Source organism: Frieseomelitta varia, unplaced genomic scaffold (genome assembly GCF_011392965.1).
Source record: "Frieseomelitta varia isolate USP_RPSP 00005682 unplaced genomic scaffold, Fvar_1.2 scaffold_381, whole genome shotgun sequence".
NCBI lineage: Eukaryota > Metazoa > Arthropoda > Insecta > Hymenoptera > Apidae > Frieseomelitta > Frieseomelitta varia.
Window position 1 is genome coordinate 71168 of NW_025110125.1, and position 16048 is coordinate 87215.

Here is a 16048-nt window from a genome sequence, read left to right on the forward strand (position 1 = left end):
AATTTTTTCTCCCAAAATTGTAATATTTTCTCAGTTTTAAGTATATTCAAGTAAAACAAAATATAAATTTCAAAATAAATGATAAACTTATTACTTCTCAATAATTACTATCCAGCGATATCATATCACACTGACGAGTTCAAAAAAGAAAGCGACCAATTACTGTATACGGTTCGGTCACTCGTTATGGTCCGCAATCAGTTGCTAGTGGTTAACTTCTTGTGCCACGCACGTCGGGAATTTTTTCACCCAAAATTGTAATATTTTCTCAGTTTTAAGTATATTCAAGTAAAATATAAATTTCAAAATAAATGATAAACTTATTACTTCTCAATAATTACTATCCAGCGATATCATATCACACTGACGAGTTCAAAAAAGAAAGCGACCAATTACTGTATACGGTTCGGTCACTCGTTATGGTCCGCAATCAGTTGCTAGTGGTTAACTTCTTGTGCCACGCACGTCGGGAATTTTTTCACCCAAAATTGTAATATTTTCTCAGTTTTAAGTATATTCAAGTAAAACAAAATATAAGTTTCAAAATAAATAATAAATTTATTACTTCTCAATAATTACTATCCAGCGACATCATGTCACACTGACGAGTTCAGAAAAGAAAGCGACCAATTACTGTATACGGTTCGGTCACTCGTTATGGTCCGCAATCAGTTGCCAGCGCAAGTGGTTAAGAAATATCTTTCACGACTGGATCCACCAAGTGGAACGTTTAGTTAAAAAAATCGAGATCTTAAAACTACCTGTACAATTTTCTCTCTTACCATTTCATTGAACTTTGAAGTCGATGAAACTTTGAAGTCAGGATCGTTCTTGAATTTTTCTCATTCGAATCGAAAGATCTCCGAGAACATTGGAGAAGTTTCTTCGTGACTATGAAAAGATTCCACCATGGATTTGAAGATTCAAGTCTCTGCAACGAGCTCTTAAAACACGCGTTGTACAGTTTATTTTCTAAGAAATTTTCTTTCGCAGGTTTCTTTCAGGCGCGGCGTAATTAGAAGGCTGATCCGTAGGGTGTAATTGGACGCTTCTTCGTGCTGTGCCGGGAGAAGTGCAATCTTAAGCAAAATAAAGTCTTTCGGAAGGGAGGGAGATGTTTCAAAGATGGAAGCTCTTTTGAGTCGCCAGGGCAAAATCAGGAGCTTCGTGGAGCTTCAATATTCGAGCAGACTCGAAGCGTGGAATATCTTGAATCACAGGATCCCCCGTATTATGCTTCGAACTGTTCGAACTTTCTATCTTTGAAACGTTTAAAAGTTCGGGGTTAGCTTCGCGCTGCTTCGTCGTGGCTCTGAATCGTCTATCAGCGAATGTCCACCGCGAGTTCTGACCAATCGAGAAATGAACAGTGAACAATGAGTTCCCTAATCGCTAACAAAGACCTCTTCGCCGAGGTCGAATGTAGGCTTCAGCCTCTTGACTGATGACTTAACGAAGTAGTTCGAGCCAAAACTTAACAGTATTCGCTTAATTCGTCTGATTAAAATGAATTTTATTTAACTAGTCGGCTGACTTCAACCAGTCTTTTTCGGAAGTTGGATCCATGATCGAGGGAATCGTGTCATTAAGAGAAAGATTTGATTGAGAAACTATTTAGTTAGCAATGTAATTTATTCAATTCGAGGATCCTCGATCCTCGAGAAACCGAATCTTAAAAAGATTTTAGAACGGAGTCTGTCTTTTAATTCGTTCTTACGCTTTTTCAAGACTCAGTTTCTCGAGTAATTTAATAATTTTTCTTTTAATAATTCAATTTCAAGTAAAATTAATTTCATATAATTTAATAATTTTTCTTTTAATAACTTAATTTCAAATTATTCCTCCTAGTTTTTTAAAATCTTATTAAATATTCTAAGATCTTCCAATTTAAATTAGAGAACTATTTTGAAAATACTTAAGGTAAATTCATTTAGAATATTTCCTTCAAATCTCGACAATCGACTTTCAACTCTCAATTAGTATCATTGAATTGACCATCCATAAGAACTTTGGTCAAATTATTTTAGTATTTTCTAATTACTTTTAATTTAAAATATTCTAAGATCTTCTAAACTAATTTGAGAGTATTTAAACTTTCGAATTTAACTAGAAAATTATTTTCGCGTCTCGACAGTTAATTTTTAATCTTCGATTAATATCATTAAATTATAAGTGATCGGCAACAGTTTTCGTGAAATTATTTAATTTTAAAGCACTCTCTAATTTTTTTTTTTTAAATCTAAAATATTCGAAGCTCCTAAAATCCAAAATTAGTCTAATAGTCTAAAATTTAATTACGAATTGTTGCACCTAATTATTCGTCATGCAATATTACCAATTAAAGGTTAAGTATAGCGAGTCTAAATAACATTTGAGCACGACGATAAGTTGCGTGTCTTTTTCAAATTGTACAAACACGTGCAAACAGCACAGCTTTGTCGTGAATCATGTTAGCAACGAGTGCCAACGCGAACTCTTATTTCGTGTTTTCCATTTCGCAACAAGCGAATTCTTTATTGTTATGTAAAACGACTCCGCGAAATGTGTTTGAAACTACCAGTGTCTGCATTACCGTGGATCGAAATGTTATGTTGCTGAAATTTGAATTTGATATCGTATCGTGTTCCTGAATGCCCAGGGTAAATGACTATGATTCTAACTCACAGCATTGATTATCCATTCTCGTTCTGATGGAAGTATTTTCGTCCGTCGCAATTTTATCTTTTACGAGTTTCAAGTTTATGAATTATGATAATTTTCAAAAAGAAAACATCATTTTTATTCTTCTCGACGGCTTTGAGCGTTTAATTCGTGCTGGATAATTTTATAATCAATAATAAAGTCAGTGAAACTTTTGGTTTGCTCATTAGAGATTTAGAGAAGATGTTACAATATATTAAACAGTATTAAAAGATATACTCATGTTAAAAAATTTTGTTATATATTGTTCTCCTTCAGTATTAAATTTTTAAATCTTTGATCATTTTAAGTATTCAAAGTTTTTTTTTTAACAAGATTGATATTGATATTTCCGACAGAAACATAATTGCATAAAACTGTTCACTTTAATTTATGAGATTTCATTGTCATTCGTATCTCAATGTCATTTAAATTATAATTTAGAAGCATTCGTAATTATTCAGTATCAGACTTCTCGTCTTTTGGTAATTTTAAGCAGTTAAGCTGTTAACCGATGGACAAAATTTGACATTGATCTTTATTATTTCTGAAACAACGTGACTAAAGTCTTCAAACTCTGACGTTCTAGTTAATATTCAAAAGCTTCTTAATCTTGGATCATTTTGCTTCGTTAGCACGGTAAGAAATTCAAATATTCAAATATTCCCGATCGATAGAGTAAATCGTTAAATGACCGCGAGGTCCGTCAAAAATTGTCGGAGCGATATTCATTTATCAAAAGTTCTTTTGGATTCGAAAAAAGCGGCATCAATCCGCCCTGACTCCCCCTATATTATGCTAATATGAATCCAAGCCATCTGATCCATCTAAATTGAACTTCTCCCACTTCCAGGCCGTTAGATGACCTGAAAAATCGAAAATTTGAACTGAAGCTTGAGCATCTACGTTGAAGATAAATCTTACGATAATGATCACGCGAATAACGTATAATCGGATTCTTATGCGTTTGTGGGAAATTTGAAGATAAAACGAAAGACCGCACAGAAAGTATAAAAATACATAAAATACACAAACTACAGCACACACGTTGCATTGTTTAATAGACGAATGAAACTTCTAGCTGGATCCTGCTTCTTTAACTTTATTTTCACAAAAACTGCAAATTTATTATGTAAAGATCCTCGTCACATAAAATAAAAACTCGATATAATTTATCTTCTATATAATTTTCTATATAATTTTTACTTATTTTCTATATAATTTTCTATATAATTTCTACTCATTTTCTATATAATTTTCTATATAATTTCTACTCATTTTCTATATAATAATTTTTTATATAATTTTTATTCATTTTCTATATAATTTTTATTCATTTTCTATATAATAATTTTCTATATAATTTCTATTCATTTTTTATATACTTTTCTATATAATTTTTATTCATTTTCTATATAATTTCTATTCATTTTCTATATAATAATATTTTATATAATTTTTATTCATTTTCTATATAATAATTTTCTATATAATTTCTATTCATTTTCTATATAATAATTTTCTATATAATTTTTATTCATTTTCTATATAATTTCTATTCATTTTCTATATAATTTTTATTCATTTTCTATATAATTTCTATTCATTTCCCATAGAATTTATTTTTACGATTTATGACGTTAGTTTTCGTTTTCGTAACCATTTGTGTTTAATTTGTATCTTCAGTGGCTTTGATGAATTGTAACGTACTCACGGAAAAATTGGGAATATTTCACGAAATATCCTCTCACATCCGGTGTCTTCGTTAGTTGAATACTGTGTCGTTCAAGTTAAGCTCCAGAGCTTGGCGAGCCTCTCCTATTTAGTCGGATGTCACATCTAACGTCACTTCACACGTGCGACAAGCACGAACTTCTTGCTTGTCATCTTTTTACCTTACACCGTGAAACGTATTAACGCGCTACAGCGCAGATTTAATTTCTCTCTTTTCTCTCTCTCTCTCTCTGATAATCAATAAACTATTTGTTTTGCCTGTTTTATTTTATTTAAATCTACTTAAAACTGTTAAAATGTTACAATTTTGGAATAAACAATTCTCGACGTGTGCGTGGCACGTCGTTCCAGCGCAAGAGATTAAGAACATATCAATTGTTCGTCTTCAACTGTGGACATACAAAATGTTTGAAAACCTGAAAGAATGATTCTAACGAATCGCAACGCCCTCGGAGACATTCAGTCTCTCTCACGTGTGAATATATTATAAATCCACCAGCGAGAATCTTCGCGTGTTTCGCCCTGCCGGCTGCGACACCGATGCATTTATATTACGCGTATAAATAAGTTCTCTCGCTGTTCCTCTCGAGAATATTTGCTTTAATGAAGAGTAAATGGTATGAAACTTTTAATTGCAAGCTCTTGTTTTGTCCGTGCTAAGTTTTCATCTCCGAGAGGGATTGCACATTGGCGTGTATGTGTATGTGTATGTATATATACTATGTGCAGCTTGTCACTGTTCATTTTTCTAGTCCGTTTCAAATCGGATGAAACGCGAAATATTATGGTATAACGATGAAACGAGAAGCGAGGAAATATTGTATAGCTCTATACTGATCTTGCTAGTCGTATTTCTAACTGTCCAAACAGAATGTTAATAACACGAACTTATTTATACTTGACACAACAAGTGAGAAATGAGAATTTGACACGTGCTTGACACAATAAATACAGGGTGTTTTGCTAAATATCGATTAGATGTAAAATACATGTACACATAAAACATCTACAATTGTTTTAAATTATTCACAAATATTTTTTTAAAACATGCACAATTTTTTCATTCAAAGTCTTCGTTTAAGAAGATTTTAATATTTATCGAGTATACTTGAATTTAGTTAATTCTAGACGCAGGGACAGACAGAAGGGAATAATTTACAGAAGGTTAATCTACGCGCGAAAACAAGTAAGAAACGCGGAGTAAAATTTTTCCGCAAGATCCTCCGTTTTCGAGAAAATCGAGCTTGAATATTCATCAAGTACACGAGTATCATAAGACGAATTTTTGACGAAATATATTGAAAAGGATCTCTTAAAAAAAATTTTATTCTACACTGTTTTACATATTTTTGCACGTAGAATATGTAGAATGTATTTGTAAAATCAGCCGAATTCAAGTATAATTGATAAATTTTCAAACTCGATTTTCCCGAGGACGAAGGTTTTAATGAAAAAGTGTTATTCTTTCCTTTCGACACGTTTTTACACGTAGAATCACTTATTATGGTTAGTCGATTGGCCACGAATCGCCCAGTCCGGACACCCTGTATATACAAGAATAAAAATACCTTGTCGTTTTTCCATTTCATGAAGTTATTTTTCCGTGAATGCACGAGTGTATAACAATGTTCTTTCACGAATGTAACAATTAATTTAGTTAGAGAATTAGTTATATTATTAGAGCATTCAATAGACCTATAAACACCTCTATTGTAATTATTTCTCTTTCATACTGATAAATAATTCATCTCGTATATTATTATACACACGCAGACGTATAAGCTGCACAAATACGCGAAGGGGAAACAATGGAAAGGCAACGCTAATGCACAAAACCGATGGCGTCATTCTCACAAAATTACGAAACGTATTTATCGAGTGACCCAAATAAATTGTCACAATCCGTTTTCATAGGAATTAAGATATCGATTTTACGCATACGCTTCCTAATTACGCGATTCAAGAGATACTCTGATGTACACTCTATTAATATTTCTCGCATTCTCGGAGTTTCTCTCTTCGACAAGTTCGACGAGAATTATAATTAATAGAATATCGATAATAATAAAATTATTATTGAATAATAACGAAGAACGTCGTCTTCGATTGAAGAGAAATATCAGGCCATTTGTATTCGATTAATAAGTACAAGTTGAAACAATATTTATTAATTCGAATGACATCGTAGAGATATGTAATACTCAATAATTTTGTAGAAAGTAAAGAATTACAGAATAATTCAAGTAATTTTAAATATTGTGCTTTCCATCACTTACAGTTCTTTTGAAAAACTCTATTTTTCATTAGATTTTGAATTCGATTAATAAGTACAAGTTGAAACAATATTAATTAATTCGAATGACATCGTAGAGATATGCAATACTCAATAATTTTGTAGAAAGTAAAAAAATTACAGAATAATTCAAGTAATTTTAAATATTGTGCTTTCCATCACTTACAGTTCTTTTGAAAAGCTCTATTTTTCATTAGATTTTGAATTCGATTAATAAGTACAAGTTGAAACAATATTAATTAATTCGAATGGCATCGTAGAGATATGTAATACTCAATAATTTTGTAGAAAGTAAAGAATTACAGAATAATTCAAGTAATTTTAAATATTGTGCTTTCCATCACTTGCAGTTCTTTTGAAAAATTCTATTTTTCATTAGATTGACCTGTCCGGTCATAGTTCGCGAAAAAGAAGAAGAAAAAGAAGAAGAAGAAGAAAAAAAAAAGGAAAAGTAAACGCAATATTACGTCGACGACGTTGATGCGTTAAATGAAAATGAAGTATATCATCCTGCGGCAGATAATTCGAAATTTTCAAAGTAACTGTTGTACACGGCCGATCAATCTTCATCGGGGAAGAATAAACTAATTAAACGAAACGTTGACAGAAAAGAATATATTAAACCAACGAAATGTGTAGCGGATAAGTTTCATTTTGAAGAATAAACAGCAGGGAATATCGTAGAAAATATTTAGAGGAAATTTATTTGGAGAATGATCGTTCTTATTTGTCAATAAAGATATCTCGCGTTTGTATTTATTATAATGTTGTCGATATAATACGAAACAATTTGATTCAAACACGTTCTTCGGCATTTAGCATTTTAATAATTTTTTACGTCAAGGACGAAGAAAGTTGCTTTTTACTCGCACAAGGGAATAGTGAGGCTTACCAATTTTGATGAAATTTGGCATAAATGTAGTTTTCGAAAAACCATTTGATCCGTAGTTTTTTTTTTTTTTTCATCGTCGATGTTAAAAACCTACTCTCAAAGTTGGAGGTGCGGAATATACTTTGTCAAATATCTTAGAAATTATTGAAGACACAGTTCTTGTGCACATTGATGAAATTAATGCTTTTTAATGACAAATTTAATAGTGTATACCATTTTGCAAAAAAAAAAAAACAATATATTTGCTCAAACAATATATTTAAAAAAGACCGTATTTCTCATAAATTTTTCCAAACGAGTGTTAATGAATTTTCTTCTAAGATTTTTTTATGAAAATACTACAAATTACGGAGAAAGTGGAATTTTGATTTTCGCATTAGACAAAAATTGATTACTTTCAAAGGGACACGCTCCATTGTACAACGCCGTTCAGCTATCAAAATTTTATATCGACAATCTTTGACAAAGAATCTGATATAAATTACACTTACCATCACTCACACTCCCGTAGTCTTGATATTCTCTTACTTTTTTTTTTATGTCAGGTTTGCAACCTATGCGAATTTAATCCGTTTCTGCGTTTAATTTGAATAAAGTGAACGCGTTAAATACGAAACGGGCTTCTATATGCAGATGACGCGCGTGATACCGTCGTTTGTAGAAAAAAAGTAGTTTCATTCCTAGAACAAGGAAAAAGTAAAAAGAGAAGGGTCGCAACAAACGTCTGAATCACTTCTCTTTGTATTTATAAAGCGAGACAAAAACTAACTAGGACCGTCGAAAGATCTTGAAACGTCTCGCAGATCGCGCGCCGGTAATTACAGGTTAACACGAGGGCCGCAGGCCCGTGTTCCTCCTGCTCGAGATTATGGTAGAACTCGTACGTTGGCAATAAATTTCGTTGAAGGTTAGAACAACGTCGTGTAAAAAAGGAGCAAACGTAGCACAGATTTATGCGTCTCTTCCCCTTTGCTGATATATTTTATTACGTCGTGACGTTATGTTCATTATGTTTTATTGCGTCGTGAGAACGACATAATCGTTTTTTTTTTCGTTTCGTCAAACATTACGTGCTTCTTAATTTGTATAGAATATTTTTTGCACGTGTAGATTGAGCTCAGTTGTACAAATAATATTATAAAACGATTTGATTATATTTTCATACGCAGTACACAAAAATTTATTATGTCGTGTGTACAGTATATGAAAATGATATTAATATTTGAAATATTTCCTTGAGTTCTTTGTTCAAAAATGATTTACGCTATTATTTCGCCGGAACAAATGCGAGCATAGTATCGTATTATCCGTGTAATTACTTGTTTTTTTTAAATACAATTAAATACAATTTACGTGACTGATATAATTTGTAGTAATACGATTACTTAACTCGTAATATCAGAAAAGTAGATCCAACAATAATTCCATTTACCTGAAATCCATTTATTGGAACGCAATTTTAATTAGCCTGATTAAATGAAATCCTACTTATCTGAACGTGAACCCTTATTATAACCGAATGATAAATTACGATTACGCAGTTCACTTTTGGTCATACAGAATGTTTTCCAAATTGATAATACAGCCCAAACTGATGGGATGGATTTCCAAACTGATAAATTCACAAGAATCAAATTACAAACATACGTGTTTATATATATATGAGAAAAGTGAGAAAAATCTTTTCTTTTCAAATGCCAAAGATTTGTCGTATATTTTGCTCTTTTTGTACGTTATGTGTCCGGAAACTTTGATGGTGCCCTAATTAAGGACTTACGCTATTTCTGAAAAAAAAACCCAGCAAGAAAACTAAAACGTTGCTGGTTCGTTAACACTAGAACTACCAATTTTCAATTTTTTGTAAAACACAATTTTTTGTTTGTGTTTTTAATTGCACTGGCAGCCGATTGCGGACCATAACGAGCGACCAAACCGTATACAATAATTCGTCGCTTTCTTGTCGGTGTGATGTCACTGGAAATAGAAATTATTGAGAAGTAATAAATTCATTATTTGTTCCACTTATTTTGTTTTACTTATAAATATACTATAAAACTGAGACAGTATTACAATTTTTGAGCAAAAAAAATTCTCGACGCGGTTGGCACGTTTATTCCAGCGCAAGAGGTTAAAGATTTAAGTAATTTTTCGCTAAGTATGTAAATGAAAGCTTGCATCATAAAGTTTCTCTAGTTTTTGGACTTTAGTGTGATGGAAATTGTATACTTTAATCGTCGATTAAGTTTCTAGTGTTAAAGACTGAATGATCGAATGTGTCCGCGTGCATGTTTCAATAAAACACAGCTCTCGATCAGAGGTGGCGAACTGGCGGCCCGTGCCCCCACTTTTTCGGGCGACCTCCTCCACTGCATCGATCTCTCCGCTTCGGCTTTGGCTTAGCTAATTATAAGTTGAAGGAAGATCGGGAAAGCTGCCTGTATGGCTCGCTGCGGCCAGAAAGAATGCACAGGGTGGAAACTAATTTTCATGGTGGGGAAACCGGCAGACCGAGCCGTTGGTACGGCCCGCGGTGGGGAAGAAGTTCACTGCCTCAGACTCTCGACGAAAGTTCCCGAAATTATTTAAACAAAAGAACGGAGAGGGAAAAACGAGGGTGTCTTTTTCAATTTTCCATCGACTCAGGAGGGAAGGAATACTTTATTACAATGGAGAAATCGTTATGTGACTTTCATTGAATGTTATGATAATTTAAAGCATCGATGATTTTAAATTCACTGCGATGTAAAAGCGACTCGACGAGAAATTTATTTATAATTTATATTTGCCAGAATGGCGATGGCAAAATTTTTCTTTACTCTATATGCAAATACTCGGCAAAATATTGTTTATGTTGAAATTCCACGTTCGGTATATTGTTTTGTGTACAGATACTAATAAACCAGCAGGGCAACGCGTATGAACATCGCATTATGCGCGAACGTAGCCAATGACATGTTACCTTTTCCGATTTCATGAATCTCAATCCCCTTCCTGCGTATATTATAGTGAGTGATGTCTCTATAGAAGAGTCATCCAGAAAATCGAACGATTATTCATGTATTCACGTAGCACGAAAGGAGGAACGAAATTCGTGAAACACGAACGGAAACACATCGCAGACGCTCCTGGATCCTCCGCGCGTTATGAAACTTTCACGATCGCGGTTAAATACATTTAGATAGAAATCTGACTCTGACGAACGTGCATTGCGATCTCGCGAACGCGTAAAAATACCGCAGCGTGGAAATACCTTTAGTGGAAAATGATCCCATTTCGGTTTTTCACCTCTCGCTGTCTGAAGTGATAAATTCGAATCGCAGCGCGAACGAGACCACTAGACAGTGGTGTTCGATAGACTTGATCGCAAGTGGGATCGCGCGTAAGTGCGCTTCCCGACGAATCTTTATCGATTTATTCGGAAACAGGACCCACCTATGAAAAACTATGACTCTAGATTGTTTGCTTCCTTTTTGTTTTTTCGCATAAGTTCACATCTTTTCAAACTGCGCTGTCAGTTTGTTAAAAAAAAAAAAAAAAAAAACAATTGTGCGTGTACAATTGGAGCGTGCGTGAACAATTGAATTCCAAAATTTGAAATCCCAATCTCATGTAACAATGAAAACGAGTATCTGCGGTAATTAATACACGAATGGTTTTGATGAAAAGAAAGATTCGCCAGATTTGCATGTATCTTTTAAATAATAATAATAATAATTTATTTGTATTTTTTAAACAGTCGTGTTTCCCCCAAGTGTATGAATAATTTTTGTACCACGTCGGATTACGAGCTGCGTGAAGATTCCACAGTTATTATAATATAACGGTGACAATAATATTTATTTAAACACCTTTCGACGAACAATTAAAGCTTATCAAAAACTTTCTCTTTATTAAAAATATGAACGCGCGACATAAATAATATACAGAGAATTAATATAACTAAAATACAAAGAATTAGCATTGAATCGGTCGTTTCCAACGTTAAAAATTATTTCATGCTCGAACGAAGATGTTCGAAAACAGTTCTTACCAGCATTCCTTCTCGTTTTTTAAAAAAGGAGAGCGAGACTAATTCGGTCGATGGCAATGAGAAAGAGGGTGCGCTCGCTCTGTTAAGTAACAAAGTTTTGTCAACAAATTTCAACGACTCGGGGCTCGGCGAACCCGAAGACAAATCGTAGACAAATGCTTGGACAGGTTGCCATTCCTCAGGCGTATTGTGTTTCGAATAGTTTCTGGTACACGCTGCCGGTTCGAAAACATTTCCCTACACAACGTTTGTCCGGCTGGTTTTCGATGAATGGGCATCCCACTGTAATGCGAATGTATTAAATAACGGGTTCGCCGACCGATGGATCTCGCTGGTGCAAACATTATCTGACTGGCCGGCCGATTTATCGCCAACCGAGTTCCTTTTTCACGGGGGAAGCTGTGAAATCTGTCGTTTACAATGAAACTCCTATAGCGCCGATGGATATGAAAGAATAAATACAGAACAGCATGTTGCACCATGAATCACGGGAGCATAATTGGATATGCCATTCAATTGTTCATTTATCGCGCGCGCGTAATGCATCGGCACACAGGCGGCCCACCAAACATTTAGAAAAAACTAAACTGATTTATTATGCCTCTTTCATTGTATTATTTATATTGTTCGGATTTTAATTCATTTCCCATTTAAGATCGTAATTTCACCCGTTGCGGAATTTACATTGACAACGTCGACGCACGTTCCCATTAATTCTTGAACTTTTTTAAAATTGTTATTCTCGCTCTTTGTTATTTTTTTTTTTATGCCAAGAGCTGTTTTTTTCCTTTTTTCTTTTCTTTTTTTTTTTAATCAGAGTTTATCCACTTTTGCAGGTGGAACTTTTGAGGACGTTCCGATAATTTTTGAACGTTGAGATTTTCGAGACTGTCGGGTGATAAATTTTTGAAACTCAAGAATAAGAATTCTTCTTGCTTTTCAGGTTCCTTAGGAATATTCAATATCTTTTAAACATTGAGATCCTTGAAATTCTTGGGTTAGTTGGTAGATGAAATTCTCATTGTTCTTAAGAATTTTTCATCAAGAAGGTCAAACGTTCATGTAGAATTCTTAATTCAGATTCTTTCTCTCATTTCCAAAGTGTTCGATAATTTTTTTTTAAGTTGAGATATTGACTTAAAGTTAAATTAGGATGTAAATTAAAATATTGGAACGATGATTGCTAAATATCTATCAAGTTTTCATTCTAGTTACTCAAATTAGAGTCTCTTCATCTAAAATTCAAGATCCTGTTCTATTTTTAAATATTCATCTCTCTGTTTTTGTCGAAGGAGTTTCGTTGAAAATGGAACTTAGAACTTTACATCCTATAAATTTCTTATATTCAATTTTATTCCTTAATTTGAAATCTACAATATTTTGTCAAAAGGTCAGCGCTATCTCTACGTTCAAACTTAATTTTCACTTTCCATTTTTACAATTTATAGAGAATAAGCTGTTAAATGCCAGATCGTATCACATGAAATTCGTGTTCATTCAAGATATAAGTTTGTTTGGTTCTTTCTTTCGGTTGTTATTCTTTGATTGGAGATTGTTCGACATCTTCAGATAGCTTATTACGTTCTGCAGTTCAGAAATGGTGTTTCCTTTTCCACAAATTTTTTTTATCGAGATATCTCTCGCACTTTCAGCTTTTCAAAAGTCCAAAATCAAAGTGTCCTCTGTAATTCAAGATTTATCGCTTCTAAAAATCAAGAGGGGGTATTTTACTTTGAAAATAGTATTTTTTCGTTGAAAGAATAATATCAAGGGTACAGACAGTTTCTACTTTGATAAAGAAATTATGGGCGAAAATAATTCTCAAACACATACGACATAAATTATACAAAAATCCGATATTTCACATGACACGGTCTAATAGTGGCGCCGAATCTTATTCGAGATGATTCCTAATCAAAAAATAAATCAGAAATCTGTTGTAAAACCCAAGATCTCGTTTTAAAGCCTGTCGTGTTGCTTTCATTCTATCATTTCCAACGGAGAGAGCCAAGAACCGAGAATAGAGTGGGCACGATAGTCAAATTGCACTTGGTCGTAAAACGGGTGTCTCATGAATTTTCAAATTCAATTTCAGACGAAAAATTTTTTCCTTTTTCACGTGTAGAATCGCGAATTCACTCTCACTGAACTACTACTTACGGTTCACTCTGTGTATCAAATCATTCGCAACGATATACGATTAGTAATTTACAGGTGAAACACTGAAGGTGCTTGATAGCTTTCTTGAAATTTCAATTTCACAGACTCGATATATTCTAAATGATTCGTTCTAGATAATTTTACGATAAATGTTGCAATTATAATTTTCAGTCGATTATTGTTGATAATAATATATATACCTAACGCGAATACAGTGGACGATTGGTTAACGAACATAATCCGTTCAAAGACGTTGTTATCCGAATTGCTCGTTAACCGATCATCGATTTACCATAGATTCTTATTTTGGAATTTGATTAATTCGTTCTGAAAACCCGAAAAAGTAAATAAAAAATCATTAGTAATTTTTATTATTAATTTTATTATTTGTAATTTTCATAGAATTTAAATTATGAATTTATTAATTTTATTACTTATAATTTTTATAGAATTTAAATTATGAATTTATTAATTTTATTACTTATAATTTTTATAGAATTTAAATTATTAATTTATTAATTTTATTATTTATAATTTTTATAGAATTTAAATTATTAATTTACTAATTTTATTAATTTTATTATTATTTATTTATTTAACTTATTGCGTACAACTTTTTACTACGTTTATTTATACGTAATAACAGTAATACACACACACGTACACAATCTTGCATTTTCATGTTTTTCTTTTTTTCGTTAATCTGTCCAACGTCGAATGCTTTTCTCTCGTCTGCAGGATTTTTCGGAAGTGATCAATAGCATTGTCGTTGTAGAGAACTCCAAGCCTGTTGACCTCAATCTGGTGGCTATTTTAAAACCGTTGTTTTGACATTCTCCCACTGCTTCAAAAAATCTTTCAAGTAAAATGGTAATAATATCGCAATGAAATGGCAGTCAGTTTTGCAAATCTTACTCACAGCATTGCGGTGTGAGGTGTTCGTTTGTCAAAACGTAAAAATCTTTCGCGAAGGTGATCAGCTCCACTGTATTGTGGCTGCGACATTCTCAACGCAGCAGAGAGATCGATGCAGTGGAGGGGGTAGCGTTAGCAATCAAGAAAGTGGGGGCAAGGGCAGCCAGTTAGCCATCTCTGCTCTGATGTAACTTTTCAGACACTCACATTATTGTTAGTAACCCTTATTTTGTTCGATTGGAGTTTCGAATTTTTACCAAATTGTGACCGAATTCAATGTTCATTCACGATTCGTTTCTAACTGTCTCGAATGATCTAACATTTTATAATAAAACAATCGACAAGCTTGAAGCTTCGAGTCGACGTCTAGTAAATATCGTCTGACAGGATTTTTAATCGTTCAGTTCCGTATGTAAAACACGGAAAAAGTGGAAAAATCTCAACGACTTGAAATCGATAGTTAAAGACTGTGAATAGTGAAAGAAAAACAGAAACCAGGCTGATGGAAGCGTAGGTGCTGCACGAATGTCAAGAATGCAATCGTCTTAATCAGATAATAGTATGCGCATTTTTATTTGCACGCAACGTTCTACTGGAAGTATTCGAGCTGCTCGAATTCTTCGCTGCAGCCAAGCCAGCATTCTTCGCATCGATTTTCCTGCCTCGGTGTAATGTTATTTCATCTCAATCATCGCTATAATGAATTTTTAAAATGATCTTAAATGATCGCGATGGAGAATAACGCGAGTCATTTATTATCTTAACGTGTAGCAATAAATATATTGAGAAGAACATTTATTAATATTATATATCAAAAAATGAATATGAATGTTTGTTAACACGTACGTCAGAAAGAAACTATAATTTCAATTGTAAGATAACGAATATAATATTTATTATACGAATATAAATATTTATTAATTCGTCAAGAAGAGATTGCAATTTTAATCACAATATAATAAATTATTTGATAATGTATCAGAAAGAGGACAATTTTAATTATAATATAATAAATATAAATATTTAATAATACATCGAAAAAAGAACAATTTTAATTGCAATATAATAAATATAAATATTTACTAATACGTCAAGAAGAATTACAATTTTAATCATAATGTAATAAATATTTAATTATATATCAAACAGAGGACAATTTTAATTTCAACATAAATACAAACGTTTATTAATGCGTCAAGAAGAATTACAATTTTAATCATAACGTAATGAATATAAAAATTTAATAATCTATCAAGAAGAGAAAAATTTTAATTGCAATATAATAAATATAAATATTTACTAATACGTCAAGAAGAATTACAATTTTAATCATAATGTAATAAAT